Genomic DNA, 20,162 nt, shown 5'->3' with positions numbered 1-20,162 from the left:
GCCAGCATCCTTCCTGGTCCTCTATCTGTACATCATTTACCCAGCAGCAGAATCATCTTCTTAAAATACAAATGAGGAAACATCACTCATTCAGATTCTTCAGGGGGTTTCTATCTATCGTGGTCTGAACTAAACACAAATACTGTCCCAAATCAAAGGCCCTTTTCAGATACCAAGACACTTGAGATTTTCCATGTTGAGATTTTTCTTCTCCTTCTTTCCAGCATGGCTGGTCTTTCCTGTTCTTTCCCCTTTGTTTCTTCTATAAGCCTTTCTTTATTTTTATTATTATAAAATATTTATTTATTATTTAAGAGAGAGGAGAGAAACAGGCAGACACAGAGAGAGAATGGGCCCACCAGGACCTCTAACAATTGCAAATGAACTCCAGATGCATGCACCACTTTGTACATCTGACTTTATGTGGGTACTGGGGAATTGAAGCTGGGTCCTTTGGCTTTGCTGACAAGTACCTTAAACACTAAGGCATCTTTCCAGCCTATCATAAGCATTTCTGGAGTATTTATATTTACTACATTCTGTGTTAAGCAGTGTCATCCCAGTAAATGATGGCAGAGCTGATAAAAATGGTAACCATCTTTGAGGTCTTGCCATGCACATAAAATTATTAAGGATACCTTCTATCCTAACAAACTGAAATCTCAGTTTCTCTTTTTAAAGGCATTATTTACAGGTAATAAAAAAATTATATTGTTTTTAGGTCTATTTCAGTGATGAGGTCTTGGGAACCTCTGTGTCTCTGGATCTCCGGTTTGGTAGGAGTTGAGTGTTCTCTGTGTCTATCCTTCACCCTTGTGCTGGTATCAGGTTCACCAAGAAAGCAGCACTCTTGCTCATTTCCCCAATCACTCTTGGTTTCAGTTGGGGCTCTGGTAGGGTGTGATGGGCTGATTCTCTCCCCAGGATCTGCATCCATCTGAAAAAGAGAAGCAAATTCTCCAATGGAGAGTGAAGTCAGCACCAGATAAATGGGATAACTCAGGGACATTTGCGGAAGAGGGGGCAGAAAGATTGTTAGAGCCACATGTTGGGACATTATGCATGGAGACATAGCTTCTTCCCCATAACTGATGTCTAACCCGACAATGCATGACCCATATTCCCCAACGAGGAGGGTCCCTGCAGAGGAGGAAGGACAGGGAGGAGTCTGATGATGCTACCAACATGACTGTATACACACTGTCCACATAACTAATAAAAAAATACTTAAAAGTATATATTGTAAAGCTGCATGAGTTTTGGAGATATCCCATCATGTAAGCTCTCCATTGTAACTGAAATACAGAACTGTTCTCGCATCCTAAAATACCCTCAGGGCTACTGTTCCCGCTGTCCCCAAGGAACTGCTGATCTGCTCATTGTTACTTCAGCGTTGTCTTTCCGGGAAGTGCATTTAATTTCTTTCAGAACTTGTTTGACATATGTCACTTGGCATGACGCTTTCAGCACACATTCGTGTTTCATGTTTTGGGGAAGACTGCATACCACTGGGCAACATTCCATAGCATGGCTCTTTTATCATAAGGTGATCATCTACTGCCCAGCTGTTGGACATCTGGATTGCTTTTAAATTTGGCTGCTATGGCAAATACTGTCATTATCATACCTATCATACCTGTACAACTTTTGTGTGGGTGTGGCCATTTTTCTGAAGTATATAGTCTTAGGAGGAAAATTATGTGTTTGGCAATATAGGTATGTTGGTTCCCAAAAAATGGCTGTACTGAGCTGGAGAGATGGCTTAGCATTTAAGACACTTTTCTGCAAAGCCTAAGGGCCCAGGTTTGATTCCCCAGGACCCACATAAGCCAGAATCACACAGTGGCACATGCATCTGGAGTTCGTTTGCAGTAGCTAGAGGCCCTCATTCATTATCTCTCTCTCTCTTTCTCTCTCTGCCTCTTTCTCTCTTTGTTTGTCTGTTGCTCTCAAGTAAATAAATAAAAATTTAAAAAGCATACTGCACTGTGTTGCCTTCTCAGGCAGTATTCAAGAATGCAGACTGTTACGTCTTTATTCCAACAGCTGGTATCTAGCCAGTCTTTAAGGCCAGCTCTCTGGTTGCACGCACCTTGCTATTGCATGTGGTTTTTATATCCCTTCCTCAGGTGTTTGTGGCAATGAGCAGTGCTTTGTGTGTGTTCAGACTTTTTGTGAAATAACTATGGATATTCTTGTCTTTACAACAGAGTTCCTTCAGATATACTGGAGACAAGTTGCTTGTTGAATGAATGCTTTTCAGACACTATTATTATATTTTATGGCTTTCTTTTACTTTTGATAAGCATGGCTTTGAAAAAGTGTTTACATTTTGGTAATGTTAATTTTATCATTTTCTTAAGAATTTGTAGGTTGGGGATAGCAAAATGTCATAAATATCTTCAGTATTTTTTATAAATTTTTATTTATTTGAGAGAGAAGGAGAAAGAGATAGGGAGGGAGGAAGGGGGAATATATATGCACCAAGGCTGCCAGCCACTGCAAACAAACTCCAGATACATGCATCACCTTGTGCATCTGGATTATGTGGATCCTAGGTAATTGAACTTGGGTCCTTAGGTTTCACAGGCAAATGTCTTAACCATTAAGCTGTCTCTCAAGTCCGAATCTTTCAGTTTTTAATCCAGTGAAATTGATGTCTTGATATTTAAAATCAAATTTTAAATCTATGTGTACAGTCTTATTTCTGTCAAATTCATTCCTAATGATTCTTTTGTTTCTATAATAAATAAATGACATTGCTTTGTGAAGTATTTCTAATCATATTTTGCTACTATATAGAAATATAATTTATTTTATATATTTATCTTGTGTCCAACATCATTAACTTCACTTATTTTTTTCTAGTAACATTTTGATGCACTTGCTATATTTCTACCACATATATAAACATATCAAATTCAAATAAAGACAGTCATGCCTTCTTTCCAATCTTTATCTCTTTTTGTTTCCTCTACTTGCTTTAGTGCATTAGTTTGACATTCACCAAAATGTTAAACACCTGACTTCTTCAGTTGTAATTACTAAACTCCTCAGCATTAAAGATGATGTGAGTTTGTTAATAATTTCTAACATTCAGTGCTGATTTTCTTACTAATGGAACACTTATACTTTTATCCGTTGCTATACTAACATGAATTATAGTCATTTATGTTTATGATATCTGTTCAATTTGACTTCACAAGATTATACTTCTACATATCATGATGTATATTCTATTCATGTTATTTCTAGATATTATTTCCTAATAGGATCATTAGAAATGTTTGTATCTATTTCACATAGAACATTAATTTGTAATTTTCTTTTCCTATAATGTTTCTATATGTATTAGTTTTTCAGCTTTTCTGAAATTAGTTTCATAAAATTTTCAAATTCATTTTCAAAGGATTTATCATCATGTTCCCTTATTATTATTTAGAAATCTTATGTCTCTTTAATGTCATCCCATTCATTCCTGTTGTTAATAAGTCATAGGCCTCTCTTCTCCCATCTTCTCTCCCTCATTCTCTCTTTTCCTGGTTTTCTTTGGCTAAATATTGATTCAGTTTATTGATTTTCCCCTCAAAGCCTTTTAATCCCCTTAATTTTCTGCTATTTTTCCCATTATTTGTATTTAACTGATTTCTGCTCTATTTGCTCAACATATTTTTTTCAGATATCCTTCAGGTTTGAATGTCGACTTGCTGTTCTTCTAGCTTCTTAGTTGAGAAGTGTGGGTCATTCATTCCAGTGCTAAAATATCAATATATTTTATGTCTGCCATAATTGATCTTGTGATTTCTTTACTCCCATACTAATTTAGACATGTATGACCAAACTTATAGTCATTTGCTATTTATGTGGAAATCTTGTCATTGACTTTTAAATTTAGTTTCAGTTGGGTTAGAGAATATATTCTGTGTGATTTCAGACCTTTTATACTTCTTGAGTTTTGTTTTTCTTCTATTGTTCAAGTATGTTTCATGCTAGCAAGTATGCTGTGTGACTTGGAAAATGATATGTATTTTGGAAGCTAAGGTGTCATGTTTCACAAATATCAATGAATTCATGACATTTAATCTTCCATGTCTGCTGATTCTTATCAAACTACTTAGTAGATTTCTTACAGAAGTGTGTTGACATTGTTTGGCTAGAATGCACTACATTTTGGCTTAATCCTTAGCAATGAAAAAAAATCACCATATTCCTTTACTCTTATTGAAAGCTTTGTTATATGAACATGGTTTGCTTGCAAAGAGTGAGGCATGACATTTCTGTTTAGCCAAAGGACAGTGGGAACTTCTCCCTGTGGTATATGACAATCTAAACCATAGGTTTTTAACTCTATTCCTGATACCAAGCATGAATTCTCTCCCACTGAAGGGGTTCTCTTATCCAATCACAGAGCAATTGATTACACTGAGAAATTGTGTGCCACTATTGCGCTGTAGGGTACATCTTGCTGGGTTGATTGATTTGGTAGCTTGCAAGATCAACTGCTTGTTCAGACTATACATAACTTTGGCCTATGACAACTCTTATAGTGCTTTTCACACTAGGGCAGCTAACTGGCAAGGAGATATTTTCCATCTTAGTTCAGGCTGGATTTCTCAGCTGCTTGCAATTGTAGCCTGTGATTTCTTCATCAAGAGGGTCTTACCATCTTGTAGTGATGGGCAAACAAGTGCTTTAGCAGTGAACTATATTTCTCGGGCCTCATGGACCTCCTTGGACAACAGCTTACTGTGAGGGGTGAACCATCTCTGGCACTGGGTTTCATCTGTTATAACCCATGACTTCAGAGTAAAGGCTTTTTCCATCCCATCAGGGAATTTCTTCCTCTTTCTGTCTTCTTTTTAAATATAAAAATAACTTTTGTCTTTTAAATTAGCTAACAAAGTAGATTTTATTTTTATTTTTTTTAAACTTTATTTCTAAGGAGGGAGGGAGAGAGAAAGAGAGAATGAGAATAGGTACACCAGATGCATGTACCACTTTGTGCATCTGGCTTTACATGGTGGTGGGGAGTCAAACCTGGGTTGTTAGGCTTTGCAGGCAAGCACCTTAACCACTGAGCAATCTGACTAGCCCCTACTACTGTCTTCATTTCAGAATTTTAATCGGGAATTTTCATTTGATTCTTCTTCATTATTTCTTCTTCTTGTTTTTGTAGTATTCTGTGTGCCTTTTTATTTGTTGTGCTTGGTTTTCATTGTCAGTGTGACTGGATTTAGAATCTACCTAGGAAGTATGTAAGGAAACTTGTAGATATTTCAGCAGTTTGTGTTTTTTCTGTCATACCATTTTACTCAAAAACCATTGTTGCCCAAACAGGGACTTGAACCGTCGACACTCAGATTAAAAGTCTGATGCTCTACCAACTGAGCTGTCTAGGTGCCCCACTTTTAGATATTTCATTGAGGGCATTTTCAGAGATAATTAACTAGATGGGTAATGTCTACCATGAATATGATAGTACCATCCCATGTTCTGGGGAATTGAATGAAATAAATGGTACAATGCAGGAAAAGAAAAAAAAAAACCCACAAAACAAAACCCTGAGCTGAGCACTGGCATTCTTACTTTCTGTTCCCAGGCACCATGCTATGAATGGTCCTGGCCATACTCTCCTGTAGTCATGAACAGAGATGAGCCAGCTTGCCTTCCCACAATGATCCACTGAAATCCTTTGAAACTGAGAGCCAGTAGAGATCATCAGTTGTATATCTTAGGTATTGTGTTCCCAGCAGTACAGAGGTAACTAATACATCGTTATTCTCCATTTCTTTGAGAGTGAGTGTGTGTGTGCATGCATGTGACACATGTGTAACCCCCCCCCCACACACACACACACTCAGTAGCTACTTTAAAATCTGTGTCTGTTAGTTTTAACTTCTGGAAAATTTAGCACTAAAATAATAAATAATCTTTTTTCTTTTTTTGGCTTATTAATCTGTATAATTTGGGTGGAAGGTATCAATGTAGACATTGATATTGAGGTCATTCAGATTCTGTATGTTTTTTTTTTTTTTCCTTTCAGTGAGGGTTTCCTTTTTTTTTTTTTTTTTAAGGTAATTTCGTTTGGAATGGAGTTGAATTCAAGCTTTGCAGCTTGGATAACATCTCTGATCAGAACTTTAGTCTTGTTTTTAGCAGAGCTGTATCTTAGTTTATTCTCTATGTGAATGGTTCAAGAATCTATAAGATACATGAGAAAGCAATTTCTTATCCCCCTTTGAATCTTACTAGATTTAGTTCCTAAAGTTCCCTGGTTCTAATAATTTGTTTCCCCAGTTCAGAAAGAGCATATATTTCAGTACATGTGTCTTCAAGCAGCATTAATTATTGAAGTTTCATCAAGGTTAAGGCCTTGGGGACTTACTTCTCTATGTAGATCCCAGCTTTCCTCTTCAGGTTAGTCTGAATTTCTTACAGAATCTATTTCTGTTCAGTATCTAGCACTTCCCGAGAGCTGTCTGTTGCAAAATGTCCAGGTTTTATTGTAGTTTTATGCCAATGTGCATTTGGTAAGGTTTTTTGTAATTCTTTTGTAAGTATATATGTGTATATATATTATTCAATCTCTTTTTAATATTTTATGTATAACTTCTGTACTCAGACCCTACACCATCATCACAACCCCTTTCCACACACAACTCTTCCCCATAAGCGCTCCTCCATTGCTTGCTTCTTTTCTTTTTTCTTTTTTTTTTTTTTTTTTTTTTGAGGTAGGGTCTCACTCTGGTCCAGGCTGACCTGGAATTAACTCTGTAGTCTCAGGGTGGCCTTGAACTCATGGCGATCCTCCTACCTCTGCCTCCCAAGTGCTGGGATTAAAGGCGTGAGCCACCATGCCCAGCTAACTTGCTTGCTTCTTTTCAACTCATCTATTTCCTGTTTTGATGTCAATATTTGTTCTCTCCTAATAGGTATGAGATATTAATTTTTTAATATTTTGTTTTTATTTATTTATTTGAGAGTGACAGACAGAGAGAGAAAGAGGAAGAGAGAGAAGGAGAGGGAGAGAATGGGCATGTCAGGACCTCCAGCCACGCAAACGAACTCCAGACGCGTGCGCCCCCTTGTGAATCTGGATAACGTGGGTACTGAGGAATCGAGCCTCAAACTGGGGTCCTTAGGCTTCACAGGCAAGCGCTTAACTAAGTCATCTCTCCAGTCCAAGATATTAATTTTATACCTATATTGGGAAGGAACATTTTTGTTGATGAATATCCACTGCTTTTTAATTTTTTTGGAGTTTCTCTTAAACGTATAATATTTTATAACATTATTAGTTATTTCTGAGGTAAGGACAATGTCATGTTCATTTTTGTAGCTTTGACATTGAGTAGTCAATATTGTTCTGTTGAATTTAAAATTAAATCTCATTAACCTAAATGTATTTTATAGGGGCAGATGCACCCACTAGAAGGAAGTTAAGCACAAGTATAAAAAATGCTAATTGAGGTATTGGAGTAGTTACTTTTCAATGTGACAAAATACATGCATGAAGCAACGTAAAGGAAGGATTTGCTTTGGTTTCAGGGGATACAATCATAGGTCAGGGAAGGATGGTCAGGCAACTTGGGCTGGGTGGCAGCAGCGTGTGGCATGGCTTGTTTGCCTCCCAGCACATCAGGAAGCAGGCAGAAGAACTGAACGTGGAGCCACCTCAAAGGCCCACCCTACTAGCTCTTATCCAACTACTACACATGCCCACAACTTTCTACAGCCACCCAAACAGTACCACCAGCTGGACATCAAGGTTTTAAAACACATTAGCCTGTAAAGGGGCATCTCACATGCAAACCATCTCTGACGTTGAACTTGTGACATATCATTTATTGTCAATTAAGCCATGTACAAGTATCACAAACTCAAATCTTCCCACATGACCAATTTATAAATGTTTGGTAACTTCTGTGCTTGCTCTTGAATAGAGGATTAAGCAATTGATCATAAATAAAAATACAAATTTCTTTAAAAAACAGTATGCTGGTAGGGAATAGGACATACATATGGAATCCACTTTTAAAGAATTCTGGAGCATTTAAAGATGAGATTATATAGCAAAGGATAGCATAGCCTGAGAACAGTGGAGAAAGAAAGATGATGTGCTCAAGAGTACCACTTGGACAGAAAATGATTCTTTTACTCCGTCTGTTCACTCCATCTGCGTTATCTTTGATGCCTGGGAAGCATGAGCTCAGAATGTCAGATCATTAAGAAACATTACAGGTTCCTTCATCAGTACAATTATGAGACAGCAAAACTTAGATGTACCGAATGGTGTGTTACAGGACATTTTTTGTTTTTACATAAAGGAGTTATAGATGCTAAGAACTTTGAAGCCCCTCATGTTTGCATTTCTTATTGCGGCATGCAGATGCGCATCATAATTTGCTATTCTATTTTCTCTTCAATTATTTGGTTTGTAGAGAAGTCATAGACCTTAGATATATTACAGTGAAATCATTAAATGCTCAGTAAAAATGTCCATATTTGTTTAAGTATCAAAAGTAGTGTTTATTCATATTTTAAAATTTGGGGGCTTTTGCCTAGTCAATTTGGTTTTGGCTTTTAGTTATAAATGGGTTGAGTATTTTTAAAGTAAGTAAAAGATAGGCAAGAAAGGGAGGGGAAGAAAGAGATTAAGGGATGAAGGAGAAAGAAAGGAAGGAAGGATGAGTAAAAGGACAGAAGGAAGGAAAGAAGGGAAGAAAAGTGTAAGTCATTAGTCTTTAGTCTACAAATAATAACGATCCAAAGGCAAAAGCTATCAAGGTATCTAATTCTAATGTGTGATTTAAAAAAAATTTTCAAGTGTAGACAAAATAAAGTATAAAATATCTTTAAAATTTTGGGGGAGATTAAGAGAGTTAAAACTAGAAACTTGATATCAGGTTAGTGTCTAGAAATAGTAGACGATGCTTATCTATTCTAAAACTTTATATATTTTAAGAACTTGCCACAAAGCCCAACTCTCAGCTGAATCAAACTTATAATATCATCTTATGCACATCATAGCTATTTTCCTTTCACATGATCTCTATGAAACTCAATGAATAGTAATGCAGTTCATTCATTTTGAGTTTCATTGTGGATATAGTGCCTGCAGAAAGACACAAGTGTATTTTCTAGTTATGAACTTTCCCACTGTCATAAGGTCTTATAAATTATTTCCATATGTGAAAAATTATCTCAAAAAAGAAGTAAATAAGCCAGGCATAGTGGCACATGCCTTTAATCCCAGCACTCAGGAGGCAGAGGTAGGAGGATTCCCATGAGTTCAAGGCCACCTTGTGACTCCAGAGTGAATTCCAGGTTATTCTTGGCTAAAGTGAGACCCTACGTCAAAAAACAAAGGAACAAAAAAAAAAAAAAATAAAGGTTAAATAATTTACTGAACAGCAATAAAACCCACTTTGAAATATACTACTTATGTGCCAATAATTGTTAGTTTAGCTCAAAAATACATCATGATAAAACAGTTGCCAGTTTTACCAGTGAAGGTTCCAGAACTCGGATGGCAACTGTCTGTACTCTTTGCAGTTGCTCCAGTTCCTCTCACGTTTCCTGAGGCTATGTGCGATCTTTTAAGGAGTGCGTGTATGTGTGTGTAAGATACAGAAAAAACGTATTGTATGAAGTGAACTGCATCGCTGTTGAGATAAGCTGATACACGTGACTTGTTATTTTGTTTGGTTTTGTGGATTTTCAGAGGAGGCAAAATAAGTAAAATTACCTGCAATATAAATAGAATACTTCTTTCTCATTTAGAATCTTCAGAATACATGTTTTTTTTTTTTTTTTACATATATACAGAAAAAATCAGTGGATTGGACTTTTTAATTTGTCTATGGTGTTTTGAGCCTCAGTTGCATGGTGAATCCTTTTGTCTATAATGTGCAGAGCTCCCTAATGCCCATGATAATGTTGGGCAGCCCTTAGGGCAATCTTATTCACAAGAGACTCAAGTCTTAACAAGCCCGATACATGATATTCTGGATGAAGGCGAGATCTTATATTAACAGTTACTTTTGAACTAGAAATAGAAATATAAATTCTGTCAGGTTTCCCTTGGTGCTTTGGAAGCCAAGCAAGTTGTTCAAGTAAATACTCTATCTAGCCTGCAATCTCGGGACAACAGTGGATAGCGTGTTTCCTTTAGGGGTCTGACATATGCTTCCCAGTTGAAACATTTCATACTGGACAGAGGCTCGTCAGGAAGTTCCAAATGGATGGAAACTTTTTAACGTCACGAAGTAAACAAGGTCCCGGATGTGTACACCTCACAAGTCTTAAGAAACTTGCAGGATTGAAAGACCCCCCCCCCCCTTCCCCGAGGTTATAAGAATAAGAATTGCTTGGGAAGAGAGACTTCTACTGGCCACGCTGCCCGCCAGGGAGGCAGGGCGCTCTCATGAGCTGGGGGATTCAGGGACTTGCCGGCATGCAGGTTTCACGTGTCCCCACCTATGCGGGGCCGGCTCTTCGGTGATGTTGCTGAGAGGATGCAGATGGGTGTTTTATGCCCCTGTAAATTGACCCTCACCCATGCTCCCACGAATAACCCCCATAACCTCACTGGTTCACTAAGCTACACTTGACCTTTGTTGATGCTCTATGTGGAGTGAAGAGATGTTTGTTCCTGTCTGCCAAGGGATAGTTACCATGACAAAGAAGGAAAAGTTCGACATAATCCTTCAGAACTTACTTTACCCAGTAGTGAAATTTCACTTTCCGCACTAAGAATTCCATGGTGAACGTGAGACAGAGTGTCCCTGATGGTCATGTCTTCCTCATTCAATGGATGTTAAGGGTTGGAGGAGAAATCAGTCTTCAATTTTTTTTTTTTTTTTTTTTGGTTTTTCGAGGTGGAGTTTCACTCTGGCCCAGGCTGACCTGGAATTCACTGTGTAGTCTTAGGGTGGCCTTGAACTCTTGGCGATCCTCCTACCTCTTCCTTCCAACTGCTGGGATTAAAGGCGTGTGCCACCACACCCGGCTCAGGCTTCAGTTTTATCCACCTCTGGACAGCTTCCTTAGAGAGGGTAGGTACTTGCTCAGATGGGGAATTTAGGAGTTCTAACACATGTATGGAATCTCCCAGATTGGAATCTTTTGCCAAGACCAAAATATTTAGACCTGCTTCCTGTCATGTGGCAAAGGGGGTCATTTTTCTTTCAGCCAGCAGAAGGCAATAATAATCCAACTGTGATAAGCTGTAAAGTATTACTATTAACTGACTTGTGGTAAAATACTATTGGGATTATTTGATCCTAGGTTAGTGATAGCTTTCATTGTAGCGTTGTTTTCTTTTTGGGTCAATATTAAAACCAGCACTTTAATATCTTAATGTATCTTATTCCTGTATCTCCACTTCTTGTTCATGAGGGGATTTATGTGTGAACCTCTAAAAATCTCAACAATGAGTTTAAGGGCAAGTACATTTAGCATTATAAGAGTTAAAAGCAAAATAAAGAGAAATGATAGCAGATGTAAATTCCACCTTTTCCAGATTAGAAGGACTGTGGTGGTAGGGAAAAGTTTTATTTATTATTTTTAATATGTGCTCATAGATTTTCTGTTCTTCTTAGCTTATTTCTTGTGCAAAGCAGAAGTTAGTGGCTTACAGGCTCGAGGGGGAAGCTCCACCATGGCGGGGGAAATGATGGCATGAGCAGAGGGTGGACATCACCCCCTGGCCCACGTAAGGTGGACAGCAGGAACTGGAGAGTGTATGCCAAACAATGCCAGGGGTACACTAGTTATAATTCTCATAAGCCTGCCTCCAACAATACACCACCTCCAGGAGGCATCAATTCCCAAATCTTCATCAGCTGGGAACCTGGCATCCCGAACACCCTAAGTTTATGGAGGACACCTGAATCAAACCACCCCAGTAATGATATTGGATGTATCCATATATATGCACTGAAAATAAATTTTAAGATTGGCTCAGTATGTTATTACATTCATTTATTCAATAAGTTGTCATTAAATGAATATTGTGTAAAGTGTTTGTCTAGAATACTGAGATGCAGCAGTGGTAAAGAAAGTTTTAAGAAACTACAATCAGGGTTAGGGAAATGGCTGAGCAGGTAAAGCACTTGCTGTGGAAGCCTAAGGACCCAGGTTTGATTCCCCAGGACCCACGTAAGACAGACACACAAAGGTCGCATGTGTCTGGAATTTGTGGCTGGAGTCGCTGGCACATCCACTCTCTCTCTTTAACTTCCTCTTCCTCTCTCTGTCTTTCTGTCTCAAATAAATAAATAAAATATTTTAAAAAGCTACAATCGTAAGGAAATTAACGTTTTATGCTGGTAATAAGATGAGATTTGTAATTTGTTGGACAAAGCTTTGTTCAACTTAAAATTGTTTGATGTGGTCATTATCCATACTTGCTATTCTTAATTGTTTGGAAACAAACTCCCCAAATCCTGCTCCTTCAAGGCGCCTTCATTGGAGTTGGACCTTTCCGGGTGCACTCAGTTTGTTATAACAATTGAGCTTAACTATGTCTCTACTTTGTTTTTCATTACAGCCATTATTACCATATAAGACAAATGTACCTGTGCTTAAAGCATCGCAATGATCCCCTTCCTACACAGACAATCAAACTCGTAGGACAGCCTTCGAAGCCCGCCCCCACAATCTGCCCTGCTCCGTTTCCTCTTTGGCCTCATCCCTGGATGAAACGCAGAGAAGGATGAGAAGAAGAGGTTGCTCGGGCAGTGCTAACCACGGGCTGGCACTGTGAGAAAGCTGGCCATGGCTGGGGACCTTGGGCTGTGGGGTTGCAGCCGGCCTTATCATGGGGAACCCACGCTGGCGGAGGGCCCTCCCTCCATCCCAAAGCACCTGAGCATTCCATAGTCTAAGGCTCCGGCCCCCACAGTTCCTGACCTTGTGGCCAGCTGCCCAAGAGACCCTCATGTGGTGTAACCAGTCTCCCTGCTGCTGCAGCCATCCAGTATGTGGCTGAAGTCACGTAGCTTTTCTCGATGCTTTTGTTGTCCCCCTTGTGACTTCTCCCTCACAACTTCTGCCTTCCAACCCCATGCAATTAAGTAGCAACCCATAAATCTACGTATCCAACCACCTTACAGTCTGTATGTGCCTTCTCAACCTTTCCAAATGTTTATAAACCCTCGCCCCTTTTGAATAAATAACACAAAGCATTACCCATCAGGCTGTCTCCTGGGTGGTCACTCACCCTGTTCCCCCCAACTCCTCCTGCGCACACGACGTCGGAGGTCAACGACCCCCGGGGATAGCGAGGACCATCCGTTCCTGTGATGCCTTAGGCTGAAATGAGTCTCTCCAGTTACCAGGCTGAGGAAAGAAACTTCCATCTAGTGGGATGGAGACTGGACAAAACTGATGCTGGGAAACCAGTTAGAAGACGTCGAGTTAATCCTGGCGCGAGAGAGTGACAATTAGGGACTGGTGCAGCATGGGCTGGGAAGTGGGAAGAAATAGTTGGTTCAGGGCGCAGGTTGAAAAATAATCCACATGATTTGCTTAAAGACTGGATTTGGGGTAGACATGGGGGGAAAAAAAAGACTAAATCTGGTTGCTTTGAACAAATGGAAAGACATCATCTTTTAACAAAATTTTTCTAGTTTTGATTTTTTAAGGTAAGGTCTCACTCTAGCCCAGGCTGACCCGGAATTCACTCAGGGTGGCCTCAAACTCATGGCAATCCTCCTACCTCTGCCTCCCAAGTGCTGGGATTAAAGGCGTGCGCCACCATGCCTGGCTCTTTATCTTTTTAAGTGTTTATTTATGTGTATGGGTGTGCCAGGATCATTTATCATTTGCTGCAAATGAGCACCAGATGCTTGTGCCACTTTTGGGGTCTGAATTCGTGTAAGTGTTGGAGGATTGAATCCAGGCCATAGGCTTTGCAAGCATCTTTAGCGGTTTAGCCAGCTCCCCAGCCCCTCATCTTTCTTAATAGACAGTGAAGATAGTAGGAAAAACCATTTGACCCTGGGCCACAGGTCTGCCATTTATACATGATGCATTTGGCACAGTTGCTTGACAACCACGTGAAGATTGTAAAGGGCCAGTTGGAGCTACCAGACCACCCATTAGTGAGCTGTCTCAGTGGTCACCCTAACTTTGGAAGTATTTGGTACAGTGTTCAGATTTGACAGACTGAATACTATTACCAAGAGAGGGAGTACAGATTAAAGGAAAGATCCTTGAGGCCCGTGGATGTCAGAAAACAGAGGCAGGCAAAGGAGCCCACAGTGGTGTGAGAGAGCGGTTCGCTGATGAGCATAGCATCCTGGAGGTCAGGAGAGAGGATTCTCCACCAGCCGGGAGTGACTAATTGTGTGTCTTGATGCTGCTAGTAGGTCAAGCATGATGCGTTAGCTAGAGCACATTGTCTAGATCACTAGAAATATATTCAAGCAAATGTCAGGAGGATAAATTAAACATCTTCTTTTTTTTTTTTTTTGCTATGGGAAATGTCAGGAAGAAAAGTTTAGGTAAATTCTCAATAGACATAAATTGTATTAGTCACAGTTTCATTTCGAATAAATATACAAACATGGCATATGCACATGTGCCTTACTTTTATGCCATGATTATTACGGGTAGAAAATCAGAACTCTGATCCCTTTCCCCTATTGCAGTCGCTATGATATCTCTGTGAACAACATCCAGGAGTAGTTCGTAGGATCTGTGGGGGAATGAGAGAGGGTGAGACAGAAACGCTTCCACCAATCTCAGAATGTGTTACAAGAGAACACACACTCACTTGGGAAATGCCCTTAGAAGACAAGTTCTGTTGAATCTCTTTTTGATGGGATTAATCCATTAATAACCTTTTATAAACATATTTTACCCCACTCAGAGTCTGTTAATTACTCTAATAATCTATTATCACACATTTATTTTTCCTAAGCTAGTTTCATAATAGTTATCACAACTACCAACACTTCAATTTTTACAGGTAATATAATCAATATTATTTGCTTTGCTACTTCAACAAAACAAAATAACTTGGTGTCTGTAGTCTATAATAACACCTAAAATGTAGGCTACCAATAAAACTTTTCTAAATATTTGTATAGTCTTTGAATATTCATACATCAAACTATTTTAAAACCTTCTTTTATTCTGTCATTTAATCTTTAAATATCTCTTCAAAATATAGCTATTCTTTGTAACTTTTTCCAAATTTGGTTATCAAGAGTTTTATAGTATTTAATATTAGCCCAAATAGAAAATTCTATTTTCGTTCTCTTACCATCCTTTCCTCCAACTTTCTTTTCCTTCCTTCTCCCTCTCATCTTCTTGTGAGAATTTCCACATTCCAACACATTATGGTAAATATCTTCTCATATACTAGCTTGTATTTTTAATTAATTGATTGTATCTGCTATGCCTTAATGAGTAGGCTGTAAGTTCCTCAACAAGTCATTAAAGCAACAGCACTAAGAAATAATTTTCCAACTATATAGGGAAGTTCATGTCTTTTAAAAGGCACTACGATGGTATTGTTTTACATTTATTTCACTGATAACTTTTTTGATAAAAAGTCTTTGTAACCATGTGACTCTACTTGACATTGAACTTCTATTTTCACTGAAGTGAGTAAATTTCATTATTTTGTTTTTTATTATAGCCTAGACTGGTCTTGAACTCCATATATAGCTCAGCTGGCTGAAAGCTCATAACCCTCTTGCCACACGCTCCCAGTGTGCTATCAACACAGGCATGCGCCATCCCACCCAGCTCTTGTTTTAAAAAATCATATATGTGTGTGTGTGTGTGTGTGTGTGTGTGTGTGTATGTATCTTCTAAGACATACACTTAAATTAATATCATCCAGATGAACTTCTTTTTCTAAAAAAATTTTGAGGGGCTCCTTAATCTCCTGAAGCCTCTCCAAGTATCAATTTAGTTGACATCAATGGGACAAAAAAATATGTTAAATGCTGCCATAGTAAAATATATTCGACAACAGCAAGTGTGGAAAAAAAAAACCACAGGCTAAAAAATATAATTTCTTTAAAAAATCAACAAAGAAAGAAAGAGAGAGTTGTATTTACTTACATTTGAAAGGTTATAGGAAATATACTAGTCACTTTCAAAGTATAGTCCTTTTAAAATCCTGACTGACAAAAACAGGATACATAAAGAAATCAAGCAACATGGAAAATACAACACTGATTAGATAATTGATGATATTAAAAAATTAGTTTAATAGTTTGAACTATGAAAATGGTATCATGATTATGTTGTAGGGTCGGTCTTATTATGATGCATTGATATGATGTCTGAAATTTGAATTCAAAATATTCTAAGAGTGAAGCCCAGATTATATTTGAAAAAACATTGGCCATGAATTTATAATTGTTGTATAAGGTGATTCATCATGTTATTTTTCCTTTTTGTACATATTTAGAATTTTCTGTAAAAAGTTTAATAATAACTGTATCGCCTTAAATGAAGAAAAACGTTTCTAGTAATAAAACATTATCTCCCATCACTGAGGACACTGTGCAATGGGAATTATAGTCTACACATTAGACAAATGTCTATCAATTGTACAGTCTTTCTTGCTAAGAATCTCTTTGATTCCTCCTTCTCCTCCCCATCATGGATGATTAATTTGGACTGGACTAAGTGTATTTTTATATGCTTCTGATGATGGGCTCTTAGTAATTTATTGTTTCTCTCTAGCTTTCTGAGCACCCAGCCCCATGGCAGAGGTGACGGATCCTGACATCCTGACTCTCTGTAGCTGTAGCTTCTGTGGCCAGTTCTGCTGGTGCCGCCTGTACTCTCCAGGGCTTCAGAAACTGTTTCAGACTCCCGCCTTATTCCCGTTTCTCTGTAGCAATATGTATTTGCTTATTTTCCTTAGTGAAGCTGCTCTACGACATGAATAAGGATTTGTCAAAGTAAGATCTAGAGTAAATATCCAATTAAAACCCAAAAGTTGTAAATAGTTAAATTAAGCACCATTGGGGGGGTGTGGGGGTAGAATGATTTAGTCCACACCTCCAGACCATTTTTTTCCCTAATTTTCTTCATGTCTGTCTCTGCCCAATTCACTATGAAATTGAACTGATTGAATTGATTTGGGATTTTCTTAGTCCCAATGGTATATTGGTATATTGAGTCAACAACTTCTATCCATTCCCATGTCCCTTTGCAGATTCACAGTAACAGCTGACTATTCTTCAGTTTACACATGCATTCTAAATTTATTTCTTTGATTTAATTTCTTGGCTATCTCATTAAGAATCTATTTTTTACACAAAAATACTGGAGCCAATACCTTGTGGCTGAGGCTAGCAATTCATCAGTGTGTGAACTTACATAGCTTTTGTGGGCTCTTTGTCTATTGGGCTTCAATCCACCTACACAGATTCTGAAATACTCGCTCTTTTATATCTTCATTCACCTGTTGCAACAGTTCCTGAAAATGTTGTGTGCTGTTAAACCGTGAGTATTTTACTCATAATCACACCCCTGGTTATTTAAGCGATGTTAGGTAAAACTGGCTGGAGCTGATCATGAAGAACCTCATTTGTGAGGCTTTGCCATATAGAGAATCAATTTCTTTCTTTTTTTTTCTTTAAAGAAGTATTTTATTTATTTATTTATTTATTTGAGAGCAACAGACACAGAGAGAAAGAGGCAGATAAAAAGAGAGAGAGAATGGGTGCACCAGGGCTTCCAGCCACTGCAAACGAACTCCAGATGCATGCACCCCCTTGTGCATCTGGCTAACGTGGGACCTGGGGAACCGAGCCTCAAACCGGGGTCCTTAGGCTTCACAGGCAAGCGCTTAACCACTAAGCCATCTCTCCAGCCACAGAGAATCAATTTTCTTTATTGGTAATTTGCTTCTGAAAAGTTGCTTCTTTTTTGATTAAATGACATCCCCTTTCCTCAATCTCCTTGTGACTCAATCTTTTAAGTCTTTCATGCAAATTAGTCAAAACCTTTTAAGTAGCTCACCTATTCTCCTTTGTGCTCAAGCGCAGTACTTTCAAAGAAAAACTGACAGCATGCCATTCTCTTTTGCTTTACAATGACAAAAACAATGCATGGAAACTATGAAGAGTGAAAAGAAAAGATAGAAAAGTTTAAAATAGAAACCTATTGACTCTCATAACTCCAACTGTTGATTCTCATACCCAGAATCCCTCAAAGGACTAAGCATTATCCCATTGTAATATTTGGAGGATGCTTTTCTTTGTGAAGGTCTCTCCCGGCTTGCCTCCTTCGGGAGTGTAAGACTTACAGCTGTGCCGCCCAGAAAACCCCCTGGGAATTCTTTTCATGTTAATCGGATAAAGGGTTCACTCTTCATGCCCTTATGAAGGAATTTTATTCATTTGTGTTATAGAAATAATCCAGCTATGTATTTAAATTCTAAATATCTATAAAACCATAATTTATTCAGCAGAATTTGGAGATTCCATCTTTCCAAATAAAGCGGCTAACACCATGCCTTTGAAAGTAAACTGCTTTTGTATTAAAAGATGATTTTTTTAAAAAAATGTAGTCATTTTTTTCCATTTTTCTCGGCCTACTTGTTCAGGAAGTCATTAGTGTGACCTCATACTTACCTCTACACTGCATGCTTCTACCATCTCTCTGTGCCCAGTATCTCTTCTGAAAACGTCTTTGGCATTGGGAGGGCAAATGCTGAAGCTCAGCCCCTTTACAACCTCTGGGCCATAAAACAGTCAATACCCATTAGACAACACTGGCATGTGAAGTAAATTATCTCAGAATAGTTAGTATTTGTGACTGGGAAAAATGTTCATAATAAAATCTCATTTTTTTGTGTCTAGTTTTTCCTATACACTGTGAATCAGAGGCAGGCCTTTAAAACTCTGTCTAAAGTAGGAATTAGTCTCACGCATGACAGTGATAATTTTCTCCTGGGAAACAATTATAATTTCACAGTTCATCCTTGGTTTTTCACTTGAGAGCATTTGAATATGAGAAGAAAAGCACCAGCTTGGTTATTTTTATGATCCTGGACATTACTGCTATCATTTAATTATTTCCCATCAAAATGTGTCAGGATTTGGTTAATAGACTTGTTTCAAGTTTCCTTTATTTTCCAAAATGCTAATATATTCAAAGATTTTGTATTTATGAATTCTTAAAAAATATTTAAAAATTCTGGGTCTAGTGTGGTGTTGCACACCTTTAATCCCAGCACTTGGGAAGCAGAGGTAGGAGGATTGCCATAAATTCGAGGCCACCCTGAGACTACATAGTGAAGTCCATGTCAGCCTGGGCTCGAGTGAGACCCTACCTCCAAAAAATATATTTAAAAATGTAAATGAAGAATTTATCTTGTAAATGTTTAAATTTATGGTGAATGTCATAAGTTTGATTGATTAAATAAGAATTCCAAATTGGAAATTCTAAAAGACTTAAAAGCATATGGGGGAAATATAGAACTGAATTCCAGAATAAATAACAGTCTTAGAGCTTTTCAATTAAATTTAAGGCTGTAAGCTCAACTAAATTATATACTGGGAGCTAGTGGGCCTCATGTTCCCATTCTAACCTCCAAGAACTAGGAAGAACCTTCAGAAGCTAGAAAAAGTGCCAGCAGGTAGGTGAACTGACTACTCCATGAGCTCTAGACCACTAGCGACCTTAGAGCCCACCACTGCTAATAGAATGATCAATTCATTGATTCAGCCAGGCAGTCGCTGAACTGCCGTGCCTCAGATACAATGAGCAAACAGAGATGAGCGGGAAACATTTTCTGACTTTATTTCTTTTTAAGTTTGTTTGTAAGCAGAGAGAGAAAGACAGAGAGAAAGAGAGAGAGAGAAAAAAGCAGAGAAAGGTGGTGATGAATGGGTGCCCCAGGGTCTCATGCCACTTCAAATGAACTCCAGGTTCAAGGGTCACTTTGTGCATCTGGCTTTATGTAGGAACTAGGGAATCAAAACTCAAGCCATGCCATGAGGCTTTTCAAGCAGCAAGTACCTTAAACCATTGAGCCATTTACCCAACCCCTGTTTCTGACTTTGAGATCTTATCATACATGGAGATCACATAGAAATAAATAGACAATATATGTAAAAGAAATTAATACAAAATGAGACTAAAAGCATCTTGAAGTGGAAGCTTTCAGTCTCGTGCCA

The sequence above is a fragment of the Jaculus jaculus genome, chromosome 4 (genome assembly GCF_020740685.1).
Source record: "Jaculus jaculus isolate mJacJac1 chromosome 4, mJacJac1.mat.Y.cur, whole genome shotgun sequence".
In the NCBI taxonomy this organism is placed as follows: domain Eukaryota; kingdom Metazoa; phylum Chordata; class Mammalia; order Rodentia; family Dipodidae; genus Jaculus; species Jaculus jaculus.
This window is presented reverse-complemented; position numbering follows the sequence as displayed.